This window comes from Loxodonta africana, chromosome 3 (assembly GCF_030014295.1).
Source record: "Loxodonta africana isolate mLoxAfr1 chromosome 3, mLoxAfr1.hap2, whole genome shotgun sequence".
In the NCBI taxonomy this organism is placed as follows: domain Eukaryota; kingdom Metazoa; phylum Chordata; class Mammalia; order Proboscidea; family Elephantidae; genus Loxodonta; species Loxodonta africana.
Genome location: NC_087344.1, coordinates 183294088 through 183307056, shown reverse-complemented (window position 1 = coordinate 183307056; position 12969 = coordinate 183294088).

Genomic DNA, 12969 nt, shown 5'->3' with positions numbered 1-12969 from the left:
ATTTAGTTTGGTCAAGATGGATGTTTTGAGTGCCTTTAGAATAGCAGCATCTCTTTGAATTTCTGGACGCACCGTCTCCTTTGTTCGTTCTTCCTGCACTTTAGTGAGGAACTCTTGTGCTCCGTCTGCATGAGTCTCGTCATCTTGATGGCCTGGCCCGGGACTTATGCACCGTTCTTCACAGGAGATCATCTCAGTGAGAGAGTCTGGTGTGATTTCAACAGGCTCAGGCATTATCTCTGCGATTGCAGATTGGCTAGTGATTGGCGGGCCCGTGGCCTTAGAGGGAGCCAAATAATAGAGAGCAGGCAGCCCTGACAGGAAGGCTAGATGTTTGTCCTGCAAATTAGCTCCCAGCTTCTCCATGGCTCCCTTGGGCAGGGATCTGGACAGCTTAGTGCTTTCAATGACAGCACCTGGCAGAGTCTGTGAGGACCTAACTTTCTGAGATATATCAGGATCGGTTGCTGCCTGCAGCTCTAGGAGCTTGTTTTCCGGTTTGCAGGGAAACTGAGGTCCTTTCGTGCTCCCAGGCATTCCGCAGTCCTGGGAGATAAATATATGGGCAATGACAGTGCCCTGGAGGGTCTGCCAACATTTGGAGTCTATGTGGCTCTGCAGTATTGCTTTGGTCTGGGTGAGCAAGTGTGGCATGGAGTCTGACACTGGGGCCAATGTGAGTGAGATCAGGTCACCAACCCCACTGACCTCTGGGGCTGCAGGCCAGGGGACATTCAAATGGTCCAAGGCTTTACTGCTGGAGGGCAGAGGCTGTTGGTCAGCAGGGGATAGGAGCAAGGCAGTGGACTCCTTAATCCTTTGAGACAGGCCCCAGTGATGCCGCATTAACTGCTTCTGGAGGTGGAACTCCAGCAGCATCTGGGCATGGTCCGGGAGGAAGGGTAGCTCCCCCATGAGGAGTGAGACGGGCTTCCCAGACCAGGAAGTTCCCAGGGTCTCAGGAGACTGGGCTGTGTCACAAGGCTTATATTGCATGAGACTCTGGGCACACTGAGATTTGTTGAATGCAGTTGGTAATTCCCACCTAACCAGGAGGTGCCTCTGCAGCAGGTTCCACTCCAATGCTTTGAACTTGGCCAGAGCCAGAAATGGGATATTGATGTGGTTTCGTTGATGGTCAGTTGGAGAGACCGAATTTGGGGTAGATGTGGAAGAAGGTGAAGTTGACTGGGTTGGATTATTAGGGAAGAGCAGGAGGACGGAGCACTCATTGAAGAAAAAAGGAACATTCTTGGGAAATTGGGGTATATACCTGTTTGCGGAAGTGCCTGGATACTCAATGTAAGTGACAAGCAGGGCCTCGCTGGTTAGACTAGAGAAGGCACAGAATAGCTGGCTGTGCTTCTGCTTCAGACGATCACCCGAGTCTTCAGCCTGTCTCTCAGGTTGTGGATAGAGGCCAATTAGAACTTTAAGGGCTGCAGAGGGCAAGGCCAGAGCCAGAGGGTTTGGGGTTTTCTGGCAGTGGCAGCTTTGTTCTTCGTCCCTGATAGACCATTTAAAAAGCCAGAAGGCCTGAGTAGGCTGGCTGAGCATACATGAACCCCAGGTCTTGTGGGAAATGGTCCCCGTTGTTTCAACACAAGCATTCAAATTATCACACTTGGTGAAAGTTACTGGTATGTGTGGCATAAGCTGCCTCAGGGACTCTTCCACATGTCCGAGGAGTCCCCTCCTCTGGAAATGCATCCATTTTTTTACATGGACCTCAAGAAGCCTGAGAAGTTCAGGACTGAGTAATGGGAGGTGGACCAGGGAGATAGTGACCATATGCATGGCTATACCATGTGTCAGGTTCGTGAGGTCTGTGGTCAGGAACAGCAGAGAGACATGGGACCTCAAGGGCTGCTGGCCTTGGTTCCCATGGAAAAATCTTTGGCTGCTATACATCATCTGTTGCTGGTTCACAGGAACTCCACTCTCCTCAAGTCTTGAGGAAGTTGTAGTTCCCGGGTCCCTGGGCACATCTGGCAGTTGAAATCCCTTCCCTAGCTGCAGGTGTTCATCCCAGTGATCTTGGATGCTGACCACACCGGTGGACGGGCCAGCCATCTGGGTTAAGGATTTCTGATCCGCTAATTTTAACAGTGTGGAGGTTACGGATGCCAGTAAAAACTCTCTGGAGTTCTTGGAACGCAGACGCAGACTCTGCTTAGACACTCCGGAGATGGACAGAATCTCTAGGCAAGAGGAGTGTGGTGACGTCCCTGCCGAAATGGGGGTGATCAGGGTGTTTTTACCTGTCACCAATTGTTCAATGTCCAGAGCCGTGTCATCGGAGATATGATAGTAGAGGTTTGTATATAGGAGCTGCAACACACGTCCTTCCTGAGGAAGCCAGCCCTGCCTGGAAACGGAAGCATGGCAACCATTACTGATGCAGTGTCATCTGCCTCCTTGGAAGAGCGTGCTCTGGGGGATTGGCCCTTCTTTTCCCCTAGGCCTGTAAGCCCTGGGCCTACCCCCAGGAATCTACCACTTTGCTTGTTAGGCCTGGCTGAGCTGAGGGTCTTGGTCTTGTCAGGCAAGGTCTCAGATAAACTGCTGGGTGGGCAGGGCCCTCAGATAGGACTGGGAGGTAGGGCGAATTCTCTGCTGAACTCTGTTGAGAAGCTGAACTAGACGGGAACCAAGCAGGTGAGGATGTCAGGTAGTTAGCAGAATGGCCATCACCAGGCACATCACCAAGTATAACCTAGAGTCAGCCTCATTGGGGGCTATGAAAGCAATGTCTGTTATGCGTATTTGTAGATAATGACATCTTTGTGGTATCACTGTATTCTAGGGACTGTGGATTGTCCCTGGTGCTATATAAAGCATCTCTTGGGGACTAGTCCTCTCCTCTGGAGATCTTATTAAGAGGATGATAGGCTTCTATCTGAAGACTGTCCTAGTGAGTGACCTCCCTATGTTTCAAGGCCAAGCCAGACTCAGAGGAGTCTGCCTTTGAAAGGGTATAGAAGCAAAAGGAATATGACAGGGGTGACTTAATTATGCAGAATCCAGGCTCTAGGCTGAATAACTTGTCTCCTTGCTGAGTTCCCCTTCATGTAGAATCTTTTATAAGTTATGTGCTAGTTAGACCTGAAGTCCAGCAGTAATGTGACTCTAGCACAGTGCAGACTGGGAGATGTTCTCTCCTGTGATGTCTGATCACTTCTGTCCTGGCAACTCTCTCAACCAGTGAACCAGCCTCTCTTGTGTATGGTTCCCTCCCATGCATTGTCCCTCTCCTCTTCCTTGTCCCTGGCCAAACTGAGAAATCATCACAGGCCAGGCTGGGACTTGGGAGACAACAAAGAACAGAGAGCAAGAGATCACCTTTTTGTGACAGTGAGACGCTCTTGGAGCTTCTCAGCTTCTTCCTCGGAAGGTCTCCTAGCTGAAAAACCAGGAAACAGTGTTAGATGGACAGGTGCGGGTAGGGACATTGTATTGGAAGCCAGTAGTGGGGGCTTTGACTCTCAGTAAAGGAGACTAAAGGCTTCAGGAGTCAGGCTCCAAGGCATGTCTGTGTATAACTTAAACATTTGCACTGTGTATCTCATTCCTAACCTCATTTGATGTTCACAGTCAGAGTGTGAGTGCAGCAGGATCATCAGTGTTACGCCCATTTTATGGATAATAAGACTGAGACATGGAATGACTTCCACAGTGTCATAAAAACTAGTAAATAACACAGTTAGGGACTTCTGTCCTATTTCCTCATTCCTTCATTCCCAGCAGGTTAAGGTAGAGAAATTTGGACATTCCCAGGCTCTGATTTCCCATCCAAGGAAGTTTCTGTAAGAAATTGTCAGTTGGGGGAACTTCAGCCTTTAGTGGTTAGAGTACCTCGCTCCTGGCACCAAGGGTTAGGGTTAGTATCCACGGGAACCTCGCTCACAGTGAAGGGGAGTCAGAGGAGAGATTGGGACCTTACCTCTTGGTGGAGCGTCTCTAGCCCTTTGGCTGACCCTTTGGCATTGCTTAAAGACAAAAAAGGTTAGAACGTGAAGCTTTGACACAAATTTCTTTTCACGCCCAAAATGGGACAAAACCAATAAACATTTTCTGATCCCTTTTATATATCTTTCTTTATTTTATACTTTTCCTACATTTCCTTTCATTAGCCCCCCTTTTTTACCCCAACGTTTCTCTCTTCTGCTTATTTGACTCACTTCTAGGCTCTTCCAGACTCCATGCCTTATACCCCATTTCTAGGAGAATTTCTGTGGGTGGCTGAGGATGCCACAGGAGGAAGAGTGGAACAGATTAAAGGGTGAATGGTTCCAGTAGCCAAAGGCTTCCACTTACAAAGGCCTGAAAGAACCACCAACTAGAAAAATCACCCACACTGGGAGGTCCAGTAAGGTAGACTGTATATCTTTGAGGCCTCAACCCAAGTCAGGTAATGTCCTTGGCTTTCCAATTACAGTACATTGCATAGAGGGCTGGTAAGGAATTGTTCTAGGCTCTAAGAAGTAAATGACTATACAATAATAACTGAAGGATTGATTAAAAAAGAAAAAAAAACCTCTGGGGTGGGGGGATAAGGAGAGAAACTGGGGGTTTAAAAGCTTCGTATCTGAGACTTAAGAGTTCAGTAGTGTTCAGAGAGTTTCCCTACCTCACAGGCGCTCCTGTTGGATTCCAGTTTGAATCCATGGTATTTCTTTTTCTTTCGCCAAATATTAACTATAAGGCAGATAATAGAGGCATATTTATACACGGGATATCCAGCGTGCCACCAAACGAAAGTAGGGCACAACATGGTCTCGCCTCATTAGCATGAGGAGACCAGCTCTCCCTCTATCTAGGCATCCAGGATACTGGTGCCTAATGATTCTCAGTGCTAAGCCTTGTCATCTCCACCTCACAGTCATCGACCGCATCACAAAGCCCTCTGGTGTCATAAAGCAGGTGTGGTGGCAAAGCCCTGTAGTTGTCTTAGGGAAGGTTATATGGTGATTCAGTCTGTAGGTGAGGGCATCTGGTTACCTCTGAGAGTTTCAGAGCTTGCAAGTAAAGATGCCATGGCCAGGCCACAGGCAGTGTCTATGCTCCCATTCTCTCTCCACTCTCCACACTCTACACTAGCCTGATAACTCAGCTCTCTCTGTTACAACAGTCTGAAACTCCCCAGAAACTGAACGTTTAAGCACACAGGGCACCTTATAAGAAAGAGTAGCCAGGACAGAGAGCCCTCCACCAACTCCTTCACCTGTACCAGAAACTTACCTGAAAAGTACACGAGAGGTTAGGGCAGGCAGAGTCAGGTTAAGGCTTGGAAACGGAGAGCTTTGATATTACAAGTAATGGGTGACTGGTAATGAGAGGTGCAGGAAGAGGACCAAGGCTGATGTGACAGGAAAAGACCAAAGCAGCAGTATCTTTAAATGACATTGTGGGAACAAGAAAGGGATGGCGCCAGGCTGCGTGCAGGAGAAGAGATTGTAAACGCTCCTTCTGTGGAGGTAGAGGAATGAGCCTCACCTCTGGAGGCCTGTCCAAGGCCTGGTTTTCCAGAGCTGCCCTTACAGATGTTACAGCCTTTGCCTCCTCAGGGAGATGACTACCTACAGAGATGGGTTGGTGGCCACTTCCAACTAAGGGCCACAATCTAGTTGCTCGTGGTTAGACCTACTTATCTACTCTGGATGCATGCTGTTTGACTAGCGAAGTTTTTTGCTCTGTTTTGTTTTAAGCCTGGATTCTGGAAATCTTTAGGGAGGTAGGTGCTTTCCGATTCAGTCCCAGGGCCCAGTATTTCTACTGTCCGACCTTATTTTACACATTTACGTTACCTGCTTGGCTCCTGTCGATATTGTGATATGCTTCTAACACCCCAGGTATTCTGTGTTGCCTTGAAAAGGCCTTTCAGTGAGACTGGTCTGACAGCCAAACAATTCTTGGGCTGATAATCTCTGAAGAGGGTGTTTGTTCTTCCTCCAGCCTCCAGTCCTCCACCAGCAGGCATGTTGAGTGCTTATTTTCAAATGTGAAAACAACCTGCATTTCTGCAATAAACCTTGTCGTGATGCTTAAGGTTGTGTGTTAACTTGGCAAGGCCATGATTCTCAGTGCTTTGGCAGCCACATGATGTTGTGATCACTTCCATGCTGAGATTTGATATAATGTGATCACCTCTGTGATGGGATCTGTTGTGAGTAGCCAGTCAGTTGAAGGGGAGTTTCATTTGGCGTGTGGCCTGCATAGGATATAAGTGGACATTCTGGCAGAGCTCATGGGCTTTTGCTCGCTCTGTATCCTGCAGCTGGATCCTGTTTGTCTGACGTCCGGTTCCCTGGATTAGAGCTAGCCACTTTCCTGCTGTCTTGTCTGGCGATCCTGGGCTTTGTCGATCTTTGCAGCCTGTGAGCAAGAGCCCTGCTCTCTGTCCTACTGGTCTTGGATCCATCAGTCCCTGTGGCTATATGAATCAGGGGACTCCTCTGTTCTGGCTTGGGACGTTCCAGCCTCTAGAACCTTGTGAGCCATTTCCTTGATATAAATCTCTCTCCGTACATATTTATATTTTTTTTTTTTTTGGTATGATGCTTCTCTAGAGAACACAGCCTAAGACGTGTTTAGTCGCTAATTTTATTTGCTAAAATTTGTCAAGAATTTTTGCATCAACTGTCAGGTTGCACAACCTATTAATGCACTTCTTGTCGATAAGTTGTACACCTGTTAAAAGCAGAATTGGCAAAAATTGAGTGATAGATATATTTACAACAATAACCAGAAAGAAAAAAAAAAAAGGGTAGCTGCTGAAGCTGCTTATGTACAACCAAATACCTCATGGGATCTGGCTCCTTGGTTTGGAGGTTTAGGGTCATGGTTTCATGGGACATCTCAGTTAATTGGCCTAATAACGTGGTTAGTGTTTCTGTTGTTTGCCCAAGTTCACTGAATAGTGCCTGTAGTCTTAAAAGCTTGCAGTCATACAAGGTCCGACAACTGCCTCCTTTGCCATGAGATCAGAAGAACTGGATGGTGTCTGGCTACCATCACTGAACATTTTGATCAAAGATTCTATAGAAGAATCTTGATCAAAGGGGCAGCAATGCAGAATAGCATTTCAAATTTTCATAGAACCCATAAGTTTTGGAGCCATGAAGGCTGGATGAACCCCTGAAACTCTTGCCCTGAGATAATCTTTAGACCTTAAGCCTAAAACAAAAAATATCCCCTGAAACCTTCTTAAAACCAAGCTATAGTAAAGAATGTCTGCCTTGAGCACTGGGATCAAATTGACAACAGCAACTCAAAAGATTACATGGGAGACTTAGGGAACAGTGAAGTTATGTTAATGGAAGAGAAACAATTTCGAAAAGAAAGTGAGAATAGTTGCACAACCTGAAGAATCAGTGTCACTGAATTGTACATGTAGAAATTATTGAATTGGTGTATGTTCTGGTGTGTATATTAACAATGACAAAAGCAAAATTAATTAAAAGAATTTTTGCATGTATACACATGAGGGATATCATTCTGTAGTTCTCTTATGATGTCTTTGTCTGGTTGTAGTGTCAAGGTGATTTTGGCTTTATAGAATGCATTGGATGTGTGTTTCAGTTATCACTGTGTACCTTCAAGTGATATTATGCCACTTCACATACATAAGAACCTTTGTGGCAGCCTTTTGGTATTGTTGCCATATTTTTGAATTCTACGTATGTTATAAATTCCACAATACAAGGTTATTTTTTCTTAAACAGAAGATTATCTTTTAAACGTACTTAAATTATTAAGAAAACTCGTCCTGGGGTGCAGGGCAAAGATTGTGGAGTAGTCAGAGTCTTAGTCCCTCTTAAAACAAAGATCTCAAAAAACAGGTGAATCAATTATATACTACCGTCTAGGAGCAGGCAAAGTTAAAGAATTGGACTGAGAGGCATGGGGAGGAAGAGACAATTCAGAATCAGTGAGGAGTTGTGAGACCTGACCTGGCGGGAACTGGCACCCCGCAGACCACATGCACTGGTGAGAGCATGATGAGACAAGCGGTGGCATTTGGGAAGTTTTTCCACTTCAGCAGAGAAAGAGCAAGCGGCGGAGAGTTCACTCATGCCTCCAGAATCAATGAAAAGCGGTGTTCTGCACATAAGATAAGTACTTGAGTCTAATCTACTGTGCAATCTAAAAAACACCCCTTTGGAAAAAGCTCCCCATTTAACTGACCCTTCCCCGCTCTGCACAGGGTCCTGAGACGGCTTCCATGATAACCACTTTCCCTGTGGCAGAAGTAGGACCTGTTGCATGCCATGAGGCATCCTCCCAGTCTTGGAGAAGGAACAAATTAACAAACAGGAAAAAATAATCTGTCATCTCCCCTAAACTGGGAATTTAAGGCCAAAATAGCTTCTTTGCCTAGGCACAGGCATAAGCGGTCCACAGACTTTGAATGTCTCTCACCCCTGCATAGATCTGTTTGGGGTCATTTTAACAGTGTAGGCCCTCATTAGCACAGTACAACTGGGCATACACCTGAAGTCTAACGTCAGCTGTTTCAGCTATATGGCGGAGAGGCAGAGTTGTAACGTTCGACACCACTCTGCCTGTGAAGCAGGGTCCTCACCTTCCCACATCAGGGGCCTGAAGACTGGTGGCTTAAACCTATGCCACCTAGCCACCCTCAACAGGGGTCATCCAAGGATAAATGGTGCCTCCCAGTCCTTACAGCCAACAGCATTGGGTGTCCATAATTGGCTGCCAAACCCACCCACCTAGGTGCTCTAGGAAATAGGGACATGGTTTCCTCACAGACAGTCAGGGGTGGTTGTCAGTCCCCTGCCTTTCTCAGTGCATGACCCCCTACTGCAGCCAGATACCTGTGCCTTACGAATTACCCTCGCTCATCTAAGACTGTAGGTGAGAGCCTGTACCACACATGTGATACCAGCTACCTCAAAACCTGAGCTGAATCCATACAAGAAAAGTAGATGAACTCCTGGGCTTATATACCTAGTAATGGATCTAACCATCTGATGACAGGATGTTAGAGCTTCAAAGGTGCTCACTCGGGCAGCCTATTTGGCATATCAAAACAAAACAAGAAGCTAGGATACAGTAAGCAAACATAAAATAAATGATACAACAAATTATTGATAGCTTGGAGACAACAGTCAATATCCAGTCACATAAAGAGGCAGACCATGATGGCTTCAGTAAGCTCCCAACACAAAGAATCAAGAAATAGTCCAGAAAAAGAGAACTTCTTGGAAATACCAGAGGTAGAACACAGAAGATTAATATACAGACCTCTTGAAGAGATCAGGAAGGAGATCAGGCAAAATGCAGAACAAGCCTAGGAACACACAAACATAGCATTAGAGGAATTTAGGAAGATGAGGGAAGAGCATAATGACAAATTTAACAGGCAGCAGGAATCCATAGAGAGACAGCAAATAGAAATTCAGAAGATTAATAATAAAATTTCAGAACTAGACAACTCAAGGAAGTCATCAAGTCTATCAAGAGAAATAACCTACGAGTGATTGGAATAACAGCATGGGTGTGGGGGTGGATAGGGATAATAGAATTTAGAGAGAGAATCGTTGAAGATTTGTTGGCAGAAAACTTCCCTGATATCGTGAAAGATGAGAAGATACCTATCCAAGATGCTCATTGAACCTCACACAAGGTAGATCCCAAAACAAAGTCACCAAGACATATTATAATCACCCTTGCCAAAACCAAAAGATAAAGAGAATTTTAAGAGCAGCTAGGGATAAACAAAAAGTCACCCACAAAGGAAAGTCAGTAAGACGAAGCCTGAACTACTCAGCAGAAACCATGCAGGCAGGAAGGCAATAGATGAGATATATATAGCCTTGAAGGAAAAAAATGCCAGCCAAGAATGATATATCCAGCAAAACTGTCTCTCAAATATGAAGGTGAAATTAGGACATTTCCAGATAAACAGTTTAGGGAATTTGCAAAAACCAAATCAAAATTACAAGCAATACAATGTGAGTCCTCTGGTTAGAAAATCAGTAACATCAGATAACAACACAAGACTAGAACACAGGACAGAGCCACCAGATAACAACCCAGAGAGGGAAATCACAAAAATAAATCAAATCTAACCTGCTCAAAACAGGAAAACAGGATGTCATTATGTAAAAATGACAACATTAAAACAATAAAAAGAGACTAAGAAATGCAGTCATAGGTCTTCCGTATGCAGAAGAAGTCAAGGTGATATAAGAAAGAAAAGTTAGGTTTAAACTCAGAAAAATAAGGGAAAATCTTTAGGCAACCACAAAGGAAACTAACAATCTACACATCAAAATAAAAAACGAGAAAAATATAAAGACTCAGCAAATACAAAAGCAACAACGAGAAAGGGAGAAAAGGCAATATCTAAAGAAAAACTACTCAGCACAGAACATTAAGTGGAACAAAGAAACTGTCACCAACACACACACACACACACAAAATCATCAAAATGAGAGCACTAAACTCATACCTATCAATAAGTACACTGAATGTAAATGGACTAAATGCACCCATAAAGAGGCAGAGTGGGAGAATGGATATAAAAACACAATCCATTTATATGCTGCCTATAAGAGGCACACCTTACACTTAAAGAGACAAAGAAACTAAAACTCAAAGGATGGAGAAAAATATATCAAGCAAACAGCAATGAAAAAAGAGCAGGAATGGCAATATTAATTTCTGGCAAAATAGACTTTAAAGTAAAATCCACCACAAAGGATCAGGAAGGACACTAAGGAATGATTAAAGGGTCAATATACCAGGAGGATATAACCATCATAAATATATACGAACCCAATGACAGGGCTCTAAAATACATTAAAAAAAAAAAAAACTCTAACCACATTGACAAGAGATATACACAGCTCCACAATAATGGTAGGAGGCTTTAACAGACCACTTTCGGTGCAGGACAGAACATCCAGAAAGAAGCTCAATAAAGACACGGAAGATCTAAATGCCACAATCAACCAACTTGACCTCACAGACATATACAGAACACTTCACCCAACACCAGCCAAGTGTACTTTCTTTTTCAACGTACATGGAACATTCTCAAGAATAGACCACATCTAATGTCATAAAGCAAGCCTTAATTGAATTCAAAACACCAAAATATTACAAAGCATCTTTACTGACCATAAAACCATAAAAATAGAAATCAATAATTGAAAAAGCAAGGAAAAAAATCAAACACATGGAAACTGAAAAACACCTTGCTCAAAAACTACTGGGGTATAGAAGAAATTAAGGACAGAAAAAAGGAATTCATAGAATCAAATAGAAATGAAAACACTTCCTACCAGAACCTTTTGGAGACAGTAAAAGCAGTGCTCAGAAGTCAATTTATAGCAATAAATGCACACATCAAAAAAGAAGAATGGGCCAAAATCAAAGAGTTATCCCTACAACACTAACAAATAGAAAGAGAACAGCAAAAGGATCCCTCAGGCACCAGAAGAAAGCAAATAATAAAACTTAGAGCAGAATTAAGTGAAATAGAGAACAGAAAAACAATTGAAAGCATTAGCAAGAACAAAAGCTGATTCTTTTTGAAAAGAGCAACAAAACCAATAAACCGTTGGCCAAACTGCCAAAAGAAAAACAGGAGAGGAAGCAAATAAGAAATGAGATAGGCAATATCACAATAGACACAACTGAAATTAAAAGAACTCCTTGGAAACCCTGTGGGGCGGTTCTATCGTATAGGGTCACTATGAGTCGGAAATGACTTGATGGCAACGGGTTTGGTTTGGTTTTGGTTAGCAGAATACTACGGAAAATTGTACTCTAACAAATTTGAAAACCTAGAAGAAATGGACAAATTTCTAGAAACACTGTACCTATCTAAACTAACACAAAAAGAGGTAGAACAACAAAATAAACTAAAACAAAAGAACAGATTGAAAAGGTAATTAAAAAACTCCCAACAACAACAAAAAGCCCTGGCCCTGACAGCTTCTCTGGAAAATTCCCCCAAAATTTCAGAGAAGATTTAACACCACTACTAGTAAGGGTATTTCAGAGCACAGAAAAAGATGGAATACTCCCAAACTCAATCTGGGAAGCCAGCATAACCCTGATACCAAAACCAGAAAAGATACCACAAAAAACAACAACAAAAAGGAAATTACAGACCAATATCCCTGATAAACTTAGATGCAAAGATCCTCAACAAAATTCTAGCCAATAGAATTCAACAATGTATCAAAAAAGTAATTCACCATGACCAAGTGGGATTCATACCAGGTATGCAGGGATGGCTTAGCATTAGAAAAACAATCAATGTAATCCATCACATAAAGAAAACAAAAGGCAAGAACCACATGATCTAATTAATGGATACAGAGTAGGTATCTGACAAAGTCCAACACTCATGCACGATACAAACTCTCAGCAAAAGAGGAATAGAAGGGAAATTCCTCAACATAATAAAGGCCATTTCTATGAAGCAAACAGCCAGCATCATCCCAAATGGAGAGAGAACAGAACCAGGCAACAAAGCCCGGTATCAACAGTCCTAGTCAACATTGTGCTGGAGGTCCTAGCTAGAGCAATTAGGCTAGAAAAAGAAAGAAAGGTCATCTGAATTGGTAAGGAAGAAGTAAAAATATCTCTATTTGCCGATGATATGACCTTATACACAGAAAACCCTAAAGAATCCTCAAGAAAACTACTAAAACTAACAGATTTTCAACAGAGTATTAGGATAAAAGATAAATATACAAAAGTCAGTTGGATTCCTCCAGACCATCAACGAGAACATTGAAGAGGAAATCACCAAATCAATAGCATTTAGAATAGCCACAAGAAGATAAAATACTTCGGAATAAATCTATCCAGAGATGTAAAAGACATACATAAGAAGTGGAGCCAAGATGGCAGAATAGACAGATGCTTCTGGAGAGCCCTCTTAAAACAAAGACATGAAAAAACAGGTGGAACGAGTATATTTATGAA